The following is a 16492-nucleotide window of genomic DNA, read 5'->3' as shown; positions in this document are numbered from 1 at the left end:
CTGACTTGTGCCCATAAACTTTAAGGAGGGTTTGTGAAAAAAAAAAATGCGTATGCTCAAAGGAGCGCAAAGGAGCTCAATAAAAATGTCATAGAAAAGGAGGAATTGGGACTTTTTAAGTGCAAACATAAACAAAATTTAGAAATATAGAAAATATTTATTTAGATTAAATATACATAAGCGAAAAAATTAAAACCACAGTACATCAGTAACAAATATCAACAGAAGTATAATTGTATCTCTACATGTTTCGCCATTCACGGCTTCTTCAGGAGATTCTGTTACAATAAACTCTGTATGCAAAGACTGATCACTTCAAAGTTTCAAGAATACAATCATCAAACAGTTGTGGAAAGGCATGCAGGGCCATTTGGGAGCATCATAGAGAAGGGTAATAGACTGGGAAGAATTGAACGTCCATCTCAATAAAGGTTACAATTGCTCCATTTGCAAACAAGGGAGAAAAATAGACTTTTTGAATCTAGAAAAAGTCTGGTTCAGTCCATGGAAGGAGGCATGCTGCTTAGGGCTCCAAAAAACAATAGGGAAGTTTGGAACACTTTGAGAATCTTTCTAGATTCAAAAAGTCTATTTTTCTCCCTTGTTTGCAAATGGAGCACTTGTAACCTACTGGTGATATCAAGACCTTGTTTTGTTCTGAAAGAAAAATTTATTGAGATGGACTTTCAATTCTTCCCAGTCTTTAACCCTTCTCTATGATGCTCCCAAATGGCCCTGCATGCCTTTCCACAACTGTTTGATGATTGTATTCTTGAAACTTTGAAGTGATCAGTCTATGCATACAGAGTTTATTGTAACAGAATCTCCTGAAGAAGCCGTGAATGGCGAAACATGTAGAGATGCAATTATACTTCTGTTGGTATTTGTTACTGCTGTACTGTGGTTTTTCTTTTTTCACTTATGTATTTTTAATCTGAATAAATATTTTCTATTTTTCTAAATTTTGTTTATGTTTGAACTTAAAAAGTTCCAATTCCTCCTTTTCTATGTTTTTTTTGCAAATAAGGGATGTGGCGCCTAAATTGAGTCTTTCCAACAGACTAGCTCTATAACTATATTTCTCCTCAATAAAAATGTGCACAAGAGCACAAAAAAGCACTAGCTTCTTCAAGCTGAAATAAAAGCCCAAATGCCTGTAAAAGCAGCTTTTTTGGAGCTGCAGTGTGCATGAGCTTTAAGTCGGATCCTCATCTTAATTGATGTGATTCGGATCCGCCATTACAAGAAGATCACCCAGACATTCCCTGAAGTTGCCTCAACGTCACATTGCTTTAATCTTGTTATATGGACTATAGACTGAAGGACCTATGAATAAATGGTTGTGGAATGAATCATCGAGTTTCTATTATTTCTTATGGGGAAATTTGCTTTAATATACGAGTGCTTTGGATTACAAGCATGTTTCCAGAACAAATTATGCTCACATTCCAAGGTTAAACTGTACATGTTTTCTTCTAGTTCCCATTGATGGGAAAACATGTTTTACTCGTGTTTCAGAAACTATCAAGATTTAAATGCTTTTAGCAAGCTTTACACTGTTCTCTTGAAGCCTTTGGATCATCTTTCAACTTCAATCTAGGAATGGTTGTCTCTTGGTACTGATCTCAAGCCTGTATGCTGCTCCAAATCTCCAGCAATGGGTGCCAATATTTTCTGTGTTTCTTCTCCTCCCATAAATAAGATCTGATACAATGAGATTTACTGTGTAGCCCGTAAGCTCTCAAAAAACTTTTATTGTTCAAAGCAAAGAGGGCACCCCACCTCCTCATTTCCTCTGACAACCGGTAACCTCTAACCCCACCAAACAAACCTGAAAACACTTAGAAAAAAATATGTATGCATTATTTTTAAAGTTACCTAAGATGCTTCAATGGTGGAAAGGAGAAAGTGGGGGACGAGGGGGAACCTGAACCTGGAATTGGCCCAAAGTTCTGCCTCATTTGAAGAAATATTCTGTCAGAATGTTCTTCCTTTTTTTGCACTGCATGCACAATACCTCTGGTCATATCCAATGATGCCAGGAAAAAGAGCTGGTTGCCGAAACAAATACCATGACCACAGATAGGTGTTAGATAATTGGTGGCCACTCATTGGTGGAAGAAAAAAGTAATGGGCCAGAATAAATCTAGAGAAGATATTAACAGCAACAAGGGGAAGCGTAGACTTGTCAGGGCTGGAGGACAGCCTACCAGTAGGTGAGTCCAACATGTTAGGCAAGTAAACTGTGCATACCTGTACATTATGGCACATGCTTTGTGGCCATTTAGTTATACTTTAAGCATTCCTGTTTATCTGAACCTACTAATTAAGTTGAAATTCACTTTTTACTAAAGGTTATATGATTCTGTTAATGCCTAAAATTTGACATATCTTTCTTTGGTAATAGATGTCTTCAGAATTTCTGACAACAAAGAATTTTTAAAGAATTAGGTTAACCTAGTTTACCTGGTTAGAAGCATTAGATCAGTGGACTGTCTACCTGGTGTTTCTAATTTTCACTTGCTGCGAGAGTGTAGTAGTTTAATATGTACAATAGTTTCCCTTTAATACCCATGCATTCCAGTCAGACATTTTTGAAGGGGAGACTAAACTGTTGATTGTGAAGATAATTAAGGCAGCTGGAAAATAAAGAATCGGAGAGAATAAGCATGGGGTAAACAAAGCTGAATTAACTTAGACTTATTCAGCAAAGAACTGTGGGTCAATGTGGCTATTCTCCCAGGAACGTCATATGCATGCCAGCCTGGTAAGGTTTTAAATTCAAACTGTAATCATGTTTAAATTGTATGAATACTAACAATGTGGCTTTGGAATTTCTTATCACAAAAAAATAAATATATAACATTTCAGAGAAATGTAGAAATCACAGAAATGCATAATTCATCTGAATGAAGATGAGAAGATCTCCTTTGTTCATATTGTTGAATCGATATCCATACATTAGTAAAAGCCTTCCAGAATCCCAGGCTCTCTGTTGGGGGAGGGGAGTGCGTTCTGGGCTGCTTTCTAATTCTTGTACGCTGTGCGCGCATGTAAAATCTATCTTTTGCAACTGACTTTACATATTAAAAGAGATCTACAGGTAAAGGTATTACAAAAAATACCCATTTAGTATGTGTGTGTATATATTCTCAATGAACATTAAGTGAATTCCGCCAGATCAATGGTCAGCAAGATATACAGGACCCTCTGGAATCCTTGCCCAAAGCTGACAGTGTTAAACCTTTGGTACTTTTGATCCTTCACTATTTAAATAAAACCGTACAGGATTACAAGTGTTTCTGATAACCCAAGACACTTGATTGCATTATTAAAAATTAGAAATCTGGACCATAGCTCCACTTTTTTTATTTTATCTGCTGTCTAGGGGCCCCTGTGTGTTAAATTCTGTGCAGTTTTAAACCAGTATACTTAATTTTAATACCAGTGGACCACGGCCAACATCCCCAAGCCTGCATAAAAACTTCAACCAAACCGATCAGCCGTGTTTCACCTAAGTTTCTGGACACTTCGGACATTAGATGCTCAATCCCAGCATCACAGAAGTGAGCATACTTTCGCATTCCAAAACTTTACATGCTCAGTGCACTCTTATTTATATAGGGTGGGCAGATCAAAATGGCATGCCTGGGTTTGCGACATGGAATCGCGCTTGCTCTTAGAATGCTGGAATGTTTGGAGTGTCCTAGAACTTGAACAGGAAATGGCTGGTCACTTTGGTGGGAGTTTTTTTGATCGCCATTAGGAATGTCAGTTACGGCCTACTGGTAAGGCATTAAAACCAAGGACACTGTATGAAAACGGCTTACTGTTTTTTAACACACTGAGCCCCTATACTAAATAGTGTATCTTAGTGAAATCAGCCTTTAACCCCTTCAGATCCATGCTATAGCTGAACGACAGCTACAGCATGGATCTACTTTTCCGGGAGGCCATCAATAGACATCCTCCCCTTTGTACGTTACCCGCGCGCCCCTGCAGGGCGAGCGTGGCGCACGCTGTGCTTACAGAGTCAATGAGACTCGGGTGATCACAGATCGGAGTAGGGGGTCGATTCCAGTCCCTTACCACATGATCAGCTGTCAGACAATGACAGCTGATCATGTGATGTAAACAGAAGATCGGTAATCGTTTTGTTTTTTTTCTCCTCACGCTGACACCGTGAGGAGAAAAAAACGATCACCAGCTTCTGTGCAATGGACATCGGTCCCAAGGAGGAAGAGTAGGGATCGACGTCCCTAGGTTTATTGGTAGGTTTATTTTAACAGTGAGAGACAGAATAACAACAAAAAAATCCAGGAAAAAAGCATTTAAAAAAGTTATAAATTGATTTGCATTTTAATGAGTAAAATAAGTATTTGACCCCTTCGCAAAACATGACTTAGTACTTGGTGGCAAAACCCTTGTTGGCAATTTGAGGTTAGACGTTTCTTATAGTTGGCCACCAGGTATGCACACATGTCAGGAGGGATGTTGTCCCACTCCTCTTTGCAGATCCTCTCCAAGTCTTTAAGGTTCCAAGGCTGACGTTTGGTAACTCGAACTTTCAGCTCCCGCCACATATTTTCTATGGGAATAAGGTCTGGAGACTGACTAGGCCACTCCAGGACCTTAATGTGCTTCTTCTTGAGCCTCTCTTTTGTTGCCTTGGTCATGTGTTTTGGGTCATTGTCATGCTGGGATACCCATCCACGACCCATTTTCAATGCCCTGGTTGAGGAAAGGAGGTTCTCACCCAAGATTTGACAGTACATGGCCTGTCCATCGTCCCTTTGATGCAGCAAAGTTTTCCTGTCCCCTTAGCAGAAAAACACCCCCAAAGCATAATGTTTCCACTTCCATGTTTGATGGTGGGTATTGTGTTCTTGGGGTCATAGGCGGCATGCCTCCTCCTTCAAACAGGCTGAGTTGAGTTGATGCCAAAGAGTTTGGTTTTGGTCTCATCTGACCACAACACTTTCACCCAGTTCTCCTCTGAATCATTCAGATGTTCATTAACAAACTTCAGACGGTCCTGTACATGTGCTTTTTCAAGCAGGGAGACCTTGCGGGCGCTGCAGGATTTCAGTCTTTTACGGAGTAGTGTGTTACCAATTATTTTCTTGGTGACTATGGTCCCAGCTGCCTTGAGATCATTGACAAGATTCTCCCATGTAGTTCTGGGCTGATTGCTCACCATTCTCATGATCATTGGAACTCCACAAGGTGAAATTTTGCATGGAGCCCCAGACCGAGGAAGTTTTACAGTTATTTTGTGTTTCTTCCATTTGTGAATAATCACACCTACTGCTGTCACCCATTCACCAAGCTGCTTGGCGATGGTCTTGTAGCCCATTCCAGCCTTGTGTAGGTCTACAATCTTGTCCCTGACATCCTTGGACAGCTCTTTGGTCTTGGCCATGGTGGAGAGATTGGAATCTGATGATTGCTTCTGTGGACAGGTATCTTTTATACAGGTAACAAGCTGAGCTTAGGAACACGCCCTTTAAGAGAGAGCTCCTAAGCTCAGCTTGTTAACTGTATAGAAGACACTTGGGAGTCAGAAATCCTGCTGGTTGATAGGGGATCAAATACTTATTTCACTCATTAACCACTTCCCACCCGCCGGCCATCATATGACATCCTTGACTTTGAGCGGGGATATCTGAATGATGCCTGCAGCTACAGGCATCATTCATATATCATCTTTTAGAGCCGGCGATTCCCTACACCATAAGAATGATCATAGTGACTGTTCAGCCGATTAATCGTTCTTACGGGTGGTGAGAGGGGACGTTCCCCTCCCGCCACCCTCCGTTGCTTCTACCTACTCACCCTTGCCATCGGTGAGTCAGTTAACGGATCCGCTGGCTCCAGATGTTGACCATAGAGATTTCCGACAGACCAGATGGTCCCCAGAGTCTCTATGATTGTTTGGAGGCCGGGCGTGATGTGACATCATTCACCTGTCATGCTGCCTCGGCTGGAAAGCTGACATTGTTTTTTTATTTCAGGCTTCCCAGCCTAGAGGTGAGATATCTCACTGTAGAGAGGAACTGGCCTGGGTGGCAAGTGGTTAAAATGCAAATCAATTTATAACTTTTTTGAAATGCGTTTTTCTGGATATTTTTGTTGTTATTCTGTCTCTCACTGTTAAAATAAACCTACCAATAAAATTATAGACTGATCATTTTTCTGTCAGTGAACAAATGTACAAAATCAGCAGGGGATCAAATATTTTTTTCCCTCACTGTACAGTAAGGCATCAAAGGAGTGATTTTTTTTTTGAAATACAGATTTTAGGCCAAAGCTGTCTGGGAACAGCGCACAAACTATATAAAGGAGAAATTACATTTTTACATGGTATGCTTATAGGTAAATGCCCCACCTCACCATTAGGCATGAGCCCGATGTTTGAGTCGAACGTAAGTTAAACTCGAACATCGGGTGTTCGCCTGTTCTCCGAACAGCGTCGGAACACCATTAAAGTCTATGGGACACTAACATGAAAATCAAAAGTGCTAATTTTTTTTTAATGCTTAAAGTGAAAAAATAAAAATGAAATATTACTTTAAATATCGTGCCTGGGGGTGTCTATAGTATGCCTGCAAAGTGGCTCATTTTTCCTGTGTTTAGGACAGTACCACAGCAAAATTATATTTCTAAAGGAAAAATTGTCATTTAAAACTGATCGCGGCTATAATATATATAAAACTCATTGAAAAAAAGAGCATGGGACCCCCCCTCCCCCCCCAGTCCATTACCAGGCTTTTTGGGTCTGGTATGAATATTAAGGGGTACCCCAACCAAATTTTTTTTTTTAAATTGCGTGGGGGGTCCCCCTAAAATCCATACCAGGCCCTTCAGGTCTGGAATGGAAATTAAGGGGAACTCTGCACCAAAATTTTTTTTTAAATGGCGTAGGGGTCCCCCCAAAATCCATACTAGACCCTTATCCGAGCACACAACCTGGCAGGCCACAGGAAAAGAAGGGGGGACGAGAGAGCGGCCCCCCTCCGGAACCGTACCAGGCCATATGCCCTCAACATGGATAGGGTGCTTTGGGGTCTGAACCCAAAGCACCTTGTCCCCATTATGATGGAGATAAGGGCCTCATCCCCACAACCCCTTGCCCGGTGGTTGTGGGGGTATGCATGCGGGGGGGCTTATCGAAATATGGAAACCCCCTTTATCAAGGGGACCCCAGATCCTGGCCTCCCCCCCTGTGTGAATTGGTAATGGGGTACACTGCACACTACCATTTCACAAAAAAGTGTCAAAAATGGTAAAAAAGACAAGAGACAGCTTGGGACAAGTCCTTTATTAAAAAATAAAAAAATAAAAATGTCCCCCCCTGTAAGTTCATGCCGCCCGACGGACCGAAAACAAAAAGCGGCAACTGATCCGCCTCTATGGGAGGCTCCTGCTGACTGACACGTCTTCACTTTGACACTTCTTATATAACTGAGGGAGGCGCCACCCTGTGACATAAACAGGTGACCCCGCCCCCCTCTGAGGCCACGGGGCAACGGGCAAGGGTTGTGGGGATGAGGCCCTTGTCAGACCCCAAAGCACCCTCCATGTTGAGGGCATGTGGCCTGGTACAGTTCAGGAGGGGGGGTGCTCTCTCATCCCCCCCTCTTTTCCTGCGGCCTGCCAGGTTGCGTGCTCGGAAAAGGATCTGGTATGGATTTGGGGGGGACCCCTACGCCATTTTTTTTAAACATTTTTGACGCAGGGTTCCCCTTAAAATCCATTCCAGACCTGAAGGGCTTGGTACGGATCTTAGGGGGCCCCCACGCAATTTTTTTTTATAATTTTTGTTCAGGGTTCCCCTTAATATTCATACCAGACCCAAAGGGCCTGGTAATGGACTGGGGGGGGGACCCCATGCTCTTTTTTCAATTAGTTTTATCTATATTGCCAAGACCCCACAATTCATTACAGCCGCAATCAGTTTTAAATGACTTTTTTCCTTTAGAAATGTCACTTTGATGTGGTACTGTTAAATATCGTGACTGGGGGGGTGTCTATAGTATGCCTGTAAAGTGGCGCATTTTTCCTGTGTTTAACAGGAAAAATGCGCCACTTTACAGGCATACTATAGACACCCCCCCAGTCACGATATTTAAAGGAATATTTCATTTTTATTGTTTCACTTTAAGCATTAAAAAAAAATCACTGCTCCCGAAAAAACGGTTGTTTTTAAAAAAAAATGTTTGCATTGATACATGTCCCCTGGGGCAGGACCTGGGTCCCAAACACTTTTTATGACAATAAACTTGCATATAAGCCTTTAAAATGAGCACTTTTGATCATTCATGTTCGTTTCCCTATAGACTTTAATGGTGTTCGTGTGTTTTTTTTGCCTGTTCGCATGTTCTGCTGCGAACCAAACTGAAGGGTGTTCGGCTCATCCCTACTCACCATCCTTTGCTGATGCAAAACACCTATCAATGGACACAATTGTTTGACACTAGGTGGTTGATTTATTAAAGGCAAATAGGCTGTCCACTTTGCAAGGGAAGTTGTACTTTTGCTTTGCAAAGAACACCCATTCACATGTTAGGAAAGTAAAGCTGGCTGCACATTATACAATTTGCTTGTTACCTCCAACTATGTAGTGCAAGGGTCTGCCTGATTGCATACAATTTGAAAGTGTTTAGGTTTGACCTCATATTATATGATGTTGGTAAATCTAAAGGAAAATTGTACAAGAAAATTGTATAATGTGTAGCCAGCTTTAGAAAATAAATGCTATTTTACATGCATATACTGTAACTGCATGATGTAAGTCAGAAGAACATGAAGGCATTCATTAAGCTTTGGGGCATCTTCCCTTGCAGTGAACAGCCTACAGTGCCTTGAAAAAGTATTCATACCCCTTGAAATTTTCCACATTTTGTCATGTTACAACCAAAAATGTATTTTATTGGGGTTTTATGTGATAGACCAACACAAAGTGGCACATAATTGTAAAGTAGAAGGAAAATGAAAAATGTTTTTCAAAATTATTTACAAATAAATATGTGAAAAGTGTGGTGTGCGTTTGTACAGAATAAATTAAGAGACAAAAGCTATTGGCTACTGCCCCGTTTATAGTCCCAACGTACGAATTTTACTTCACCGCATTCAGAACGATCGGATTTTCCGACAACTTTGTGTGACCGTGTGTATGCAAGACAAGTTTGAGCCAACATCCGTCGGAAAAAAATCCATGGATTTTGTTGTCGGAATGTCCGATCAATGTCCGACCATGTGTACGGGGCATAAGGCTTCATCATCCTGGGTTCAGTGGGTCCCTGCCTTAAAAAAAAAAATGATCGTGGTAGACTTCACTTGGATTTGAGGAAGGGATTTTATTTCCCTCTGAATGTTCAAGGTTGTGCATAATGTATCATCATAGAAACTTTAAAAAAGTTCCCATCCTTGACCTTCAGAATCAAAAGCTTGGGATTTGATACAGTTCATGAAAGTGACCTTTGTTTAGTTGAATGGAGACGGGAGATGCACACAGTAAAAATGATGTGCCCTTTCCTTGCTCTGCTGGATCATTCGCAAAGAATGCAGTTAAGATCATTGTAAACACATCACCATGCAGAGCGATGTATAGGAATCCATGTCTAAAGAAATAGTACAGTTAAAAACTAGCAAAACTAACATAAACTGCTTTACCGTACAGTTCAATTGCATTTTATTTTTTTTTTTCTATTATTGGTTGAACTAGGTGGACTTGTGTCATTTTTTCAACCTGACTAACTATATCAGATCACAACCATTTCTTAAAATACATCACTTCCTCCTGAACTGAATTCCACACGGTAAAGAATCCTAAAATACTAAAACGTACCAAAAGTTTTGTAGTACACTTTATCATGTGTCACACGTGTTCCAATGTGACATCAATTTCAAAAGCACAGCAATACACCAAGTTTATATGTATCGTTAACCAAAACTTTTTTTTCTTTGGATAGAGTAGGACATGGTTAGAACTGTCAGTTATTATTTCTGCTTGTGTCCTCTCTGGAGATCTTCACCTGCTCTTTTTGTTACCTGGACAGATAGCCATGTAGGGGTTCCCTTCGGGGTGGCTGGAATAAGCATACCCTTAGGGTCCTATGTGCACACATGTAGGGGCCGCTGGCCAGCAATGACAATGTTGCTGGAAGTGCCATGCTGTACCAGACAGGTAGGTGCTAGAAGTTAGGATTTTTGTAAGTACAGGAAAATTTAGGCAGGCCTAGCTGGAAGGCCGTTTTGATCGGTGTGGGTTGGGAGTGGCTGAGAGTAGCAGCTGTGACTCACAAACAGCATCACTCAACTGTCACCTCCCTCTTTCTTCTGGAGGATTCTAGAAGAAAAGGAGGGCAAGAGGGGTGGAGCTGTCTGGGGCGTCTCCGGGAGCCCTGACCAATCCCCAACTAGGCTTGGCAGGGGGCAGGTCTCCTTGAAATACCTAGGGTCAGCCCAGCTGGGGAGGAGTTGGGTGGAAGAACTGAGGATGGAGTACTAGGCTGTCGGGACCTTTGAGGGAGTTCTCCAGTTTGGGGGGGTGACCTTGGCCTGGGACTCGGGTGCAGGACAGAGCCCTTCAAGAACTCATGAAGGATCTGAACAGGAGGCACAGGAGGAGTCAGAGAGGACAGCAGGAGCTAGTACTGCTGGGCAAGTCTTTAGGGGGGAACCACCGGTTGCAGCCAGGAGGACTGGTGAGTGACATGTGCAGTCGGGAGGACTAGAGAGGCATGCCAGAGAGGACTCAGAGGAAACCGTCAGAGCTTGGTGTGGAGCCAGTAGTAAGGATTGCAATGTCATAGGCAGCTGCAGGCAGAAAGGCTGGAAGGGCCTGAAGAGGACTGACTGGGAGCAGTAGTCCACCAGAAGGACAGCTAGCACTAATAAGGCTTTTCATATTTTCTGCTACATTATAAGGGCCTGCAGTCCCTGCCTGCAAAGGGCAAGTTACTTAGGCCTGGCTGAGCCAGTGTCAGGTCTAACCACCATGTGCTAGCTTATCCTGGAACCACTAAATAGGATCGACATCCAGGAGGGATGGAGAGAACCGCTAGATGGCAAGCTAAGAGTTGTGCTGGAGGAGTCTGGAGAAGTGTACAAAGAGTGTACATAGTTGTCCCTTGCAACTTTTCTATTATTTCACTGGGCATCCCATATATTCCTTTACCCGTCCAAGTTTATCCCCTCAATAAAAACAACAAAAACAAAGCCAACGGACTGTTCATTGTCTTGGAGTGTCTGGGAAGTGAGTGCCGGGCTGAGCAGTGTGACAAGTGGGCCACATCACTTAGCAGCCCCTACGGGGGTACCGCTGCATAGGCATACTGGAATAGGAAGGAAGGTAATTGTTTAACATGGCAGGCTGCATTCGGGTGGGGGTTTGGGTTTGGCTTATTCACACCAATGCTTTTTTTCTTTATGGTGTGTTTTCCTTTGGAATCAAAAAGGACACATTATTAACAGGTGTTACAATGCACTTTGTATTAATTTTCAAAATGCATAACACACATTGATGAGCATTGCACATGCGCTCCGGTTTTATGCATTTTCACTGAATTTAAAAGAGAGAGCATCAAGCAAAAATGCAAAGGTGTAAATCCAGGTTTGTTGTTTCTCCAGGACAAAAAGTGAGGGGGGAATCCCTCCCAATCGGACACAATCAGCATAACAATCTGGGTTTTTGATCATTCTATACTTTATTTAAAGGAAAATATCCAGCCCTCTGAGCATAAAAGAGTATTGGTATGCCTGCCTTTACACACACACATGAACTTTAATGGCATCTCAGTCTTAGTCCATAGGGTTCAATATTGAGTTGGCCCACCTATTGCAGCTTTAACAGCTTCATTTCTTCTGGGAAGGCCGTCCACAAGGTTTAGGAGTGTGTCTATGGGAATGTTTAACCATTCTTCCAGAAGCGCATTTGTGAGGTCAGGTACTGATGTGGGACAAGAAGGTCTGGCTCACAGTCTCCACTCTAATTCATCCCAAAGGTGTTCTATTGGGTTGAGGTCAGGACTCTGTGCAGGTCAGTCAAGTTCCTCCACCACAAATTATATACAGATACAGTCATGTGAAAAATCAAGTGCACACCATTAGATCTTTACTCAAGCAGAGCACAAGAAATATGCCTTTTCAATCATTTATTCAACCAAAATATCGGTAGATGTTCTGTGTACTGGAAAAAGTAAGTACACCTAAGGCAGACATCTTTTAGGTGTTTTGTACATTTGATCATTCCTCCTTGCAAAATTCATTCAGTTGCAAGATGCTGTAGGCTTTCTTGTATGAACTGCTCTTTTCAAAATCCCACTTCAAAATTCAATAGGAATCAAATTGGGGCTTTGACTAGGGCAGTCCATAACCTATTTCAGTACACCAATCCAGTCCATAACACGTTTTTCTTTTTGAGCCATTCCTTGATGGATTTGCTGGTGTGCTCTGGACCAATATTATCTTGAAAGACTCCTTTCCAGTTCAAATTTATTTTTTAGACCAATGACAGCATGTTGTTCAAGAAGGCCTGGTCTTTACTTATAGGTTTAATGGCTAACTGTAATTTTGCTCTGATATTCTTTTTGGAGAGTGAAGGTTTTTTTTCTTAAAACACCTCTCATGTAGGTTGATTTGTGCAGTCTCTTTCTGATTGTGGGTGTATGCTATTTGACCCTGACTGTTGCAAGAGTTACTTGATTACCTTAAGATTACATTTTTGGGCTCTTGGTGACTTTTTTTAGCATCAACATTTAGCTCTTGGGTTGAGTTTGCTGGGCTGGCCAGTCCTGGACAAACTAGCAGTTGTTTGAAATTTTTGCCACCCGTATATTATTTCCCTTATACTGTAATGGTTGATTTCAAATCATTTGGCAAGCTTTTAACATCTCTTGTCAGACTCAGAGGTGTCAACAATTTTCTTTCTAATGCCGCATACACACAACCTGACTTTACGGCATACTTTGCCCGGTGGACTTTTCGACGGACTTTACAACGGACTTTCCAAATGAACGGACTTGCCTACACACGATCAACCAAAGTCCGACGGATTCGTACGTGATGACGTACGACCGGACTAAAACAAGGAAGTTCATAGCCAGTAGCCAATAGTTGCCCTAGCTTCGGTTTTTGTCCGTTGGACTAGCATACAGACGAGCGGACTTTTCGACCGGACTCGAGTCCGTCGGATAGATTTGAAACATGTTTCAAATCTAAGTCTGTCAAACTTTTGAGAAAACAAAGTCCGCTGGAGCCCACACACGGTCGAATTGTCCGACGAAATCCGGTACGCCGGACCAAGTATGCTGTAAAGTCCAATCGTGTGTACGCGGCATAAGAAACTTTAGAGCATGACGTCACTAGACATGTCAATAGCAAAGACACCAGGCCCTAGATAGGACTGGTTGCATTGCCACCTAATCTGAAACATTGGATTCTGAATTCAAGGGCTCGAAATAGTGGTAAATGTAAGGGTGTACTTACTTTTTCCATACAATAAATTTGCATTTTTGTTACTTTAGTTAAAGATAATGAATATACCATGCCAATTTTACATGTTATTTTTTCAAGTATATCACCTTTACCAGGTATCTGTAGGTACCATCTAAATGAAAATCAAATGTTTTCCTGTTCAAATCTGTCAAAAAAGTCAACAATTCCCGTGATGTGAATTTACTTTTTCATACACTGTGTCTGTGTAGTGTATATACAACTTATATAAAAAAAGAAAGAAACTCTTATTTATTTTCCATTTTTCCCAACCACAAATGGAAACACAGAAAACTGAGCGAGAACTATTAAAAATATTTGCATTTAAATTGAAAATGTGAATGCATCAGCTCTCATAACCCCAAAATAATTACTTGATATTGAAATGTTGCATATATCGTAGATGAATATACATTGGCAATCTAATTATTATGATTTGTTTAAAGATAGGACTTTTAAGGTTTACTCTCTTAGCAGCTGCTTTTTATTGGTGGCAAACGTCACTGACTTGGCCACGATACAGTGCATCCAGAAAGTATTCACAGCCTTCACTTTTTCCACACTTTGTTATGTTACAGCCTTATTCCAAAATTGATTAAATTCATTATTTTTCTCAAAATGCTACAAACAATACCCTATAATGACAACGTAAAAGAAGTTTGTTTGAAATCTTAGCAAATTTATTAAAAATAAAAAAATTCCCATGTACATAAGTAATCACAGCATTTGCGCAATACTTTGTTGAAGCACCTTTGGCACCAATTACAGCCTCAAGACTTTTTGAGTATGATGTTGGCACACCTATTTTTAGGCAGTTTCTCCCATTCTTCTTTGCAGGACCTCTCAAGCTCCATCATGTTGGTTTGGGAGCGACGGGGCATTTTCAGATCTCTTCAGAGATGTTTAATCGGGCTCAAGTCTGGGCTCTGGCTGGGCCACTCAAGGACGTTCACAGAGTTGTCCTGTAGCCACTCCTTTGTATCTTGGTTGTGTGCTTAGGATGGTTGTCCTGTTGAAAGATGAACCTTCACTCCAGTCTGAGGTCCAGAGAGCTCTGGAGCAGGTTTTCATCAAGGGTGTCTCTGTACTTTGCTGCATTCATCTTTCCCTCCATTCTGACTAGTCTCCAAGCTCATGCTGCTGAAAAAGATCCCCACAGCATGATGCTGCCACCACCATGCTTCATTGTAGGGATGGTATTGTCCAGGTCATGAGCGGTGCCTGGTTTCCTTCAGACATGATGTTGCCATTCAGGCCAAAGAGTTCAATCTTTAATTCATCAGACCAGAGAATTTTGTTTCTCATGATCTGAGGGTCCTTCAGGTGCCTTTTGGCAAACTCCAGGTGGGCTGTCATGTGCCCTTTACTGAGGAGTGGCTTCCGTCTGGCCACTCTACCGTCCTTCTCCCCTGATCACTCACTTTGGCCAGACGGCACGCTCTAGGAAGAGTCCTGGTGTTTCCAAACTTCTATTTACAGATGATGAAGGCCAGTGTGCTCATTGGGACCTTCAATGCTGCAGAAATTTTTCTTTACCCTTCCCCAGATCTTTGCCTCGATACAATCCTGTCTCGGAGGTCTACAGACAATTCCATGGACTTCATGGCTTGGTTTGTGCTCTGACATACACTGTTAACTGTGGGACCTTATATTGACAGCTGTGTGCCTTTACAAATCATGTCCAATCAACTGAATTTACCACAAGTGGACTCCAATCAAGTTGTAGAAACATCTCAAGGATGATCAGTGGAAACAGGATGCACCTGCTCAATTTAGAATGTCATGGCAAAGGTTGTGAATATTTGTGTACATGTGATTTTTTTTTTTTTTTTTTCATTTTTTTTTTTTTTTTAATACATTTGCTAAGATTTCAAACAAACTTCTTTTACATTGTCATTATGGGTTATGTTTTGTAGAATTTTAAGGAAAACAATGAATTGAATCCATTTTGGAATAAGACTGTAACATAACAAAAGTTGGAAAAAGTGAAGCGCTGTGAATACTTTCCGGATGCACTGTAGGTTCACAGGTCTCCAGTTTTGATTTGTAAAATAAATTACTAGTCCTAGCTATTACCCATAACCTAGGACAGGCATGTCAAAAGTAAACCTGAGTTATAGAGGCCAACTTCTATAGTAGACTGCACCTACCCAAAAGCCAAAAAGAAACCTTTATGAAAGGAATTTGTGTACTAGATTGAGACTGCTACAGGTCTGTGAAAATATCTACTGGACTAGCTAACTGCAAAATTATACTATGAATAGTAGTCCTAAAGGTCAGTGGAATTACCAGGCAACTAAACACATTCCAGATGCATCACAACATAAAGTGCTCAAAGTCTTACATTTGGTTTTCTCTCTAAAGCAGCCTCAGCCAGCGTGAAGAAGTCTGTCCCCTGTCAGAATGCTGCAGAGAAGGCCCATTGTTCTCTATCAAGAGACCGTGATCTCTTTGCAGTGGTCTGACATGCCCCCTGGTCAGAGTGAGAGCTCTCTGTTCAATGGGAAGCTTGAGCTCTTCTGATTGCAGAGCTATACATCTGACTCAGTAGGGTATGTGTAGGACCTCTGCAGTGACACCGCTGTGTGGTTTGGGTCCAGCTGCGCCTGTGCACCTGGGGTAACGCCCTGCCCGAGGGTGTGCTCACCAATGCCTGGGACCAGGTGGAGGCTGTCGTCATGTGCAGAATCAAACATTAAGGCAGACTCCTGACTCAGAGATGGGCCACTTGTGTATAGTGAGCGTGTGGAGTTCCTTCTAAAGATGTTCTGTCCCGTCACTACACACTTGCATAGATGTACAGTATGTGTTGCATTCGGAGGGACATGCAGAACCATAGCAACTTCACCAGTCCAGCATTCTTGTTACCTCACTCCCAGTAACAAAATGGGGTCCCACTGAGCACATAGAGGGTCCCATGCGTGCTCGTTAACCCTCACTTTTCCGTACCTAGTAATCAGGCCTTAGATCCTCGTAATGCTAGTCTTCCCCTGGT

The 16492-nt window shown here is 41.8% G+C and overlaps 1 protein-coding gene across 2 annotated transcripts in view; it reads left to right on the top strand.

The window, feature by feature from the left end:
• The window catches only part of MDGA2 (MAM domain containing glycosylphosphatidylinositol anchor 2), a 1144403-nt gene that overhangs the window by 764323 nt on the left and 363588 nt on the right, over positions 1-16492 (top strand). The gene's annotated exons all lie outside the window — the stretch shown is intronic.

This window comes from Aquarana catesbeiana, linkage group LG13 (genome assembly GCF_042186555.1).
Source record: "Aquarana catesbeiana isolate 2022-GZ linkage group LG13, ASM4218655v1, whole genome shotgun sequence".
NCBI lineage: Eukaryota > Metazoa > Chordata > Amphibia > Anura > Ranidae > Aquarana > Aquarana catesbeiana.
The sequence above is the reverse complement of the archived record's forward strand: the minus strand, read 5'-3'. Positions and strand labels throughout refer to the sequence as shown.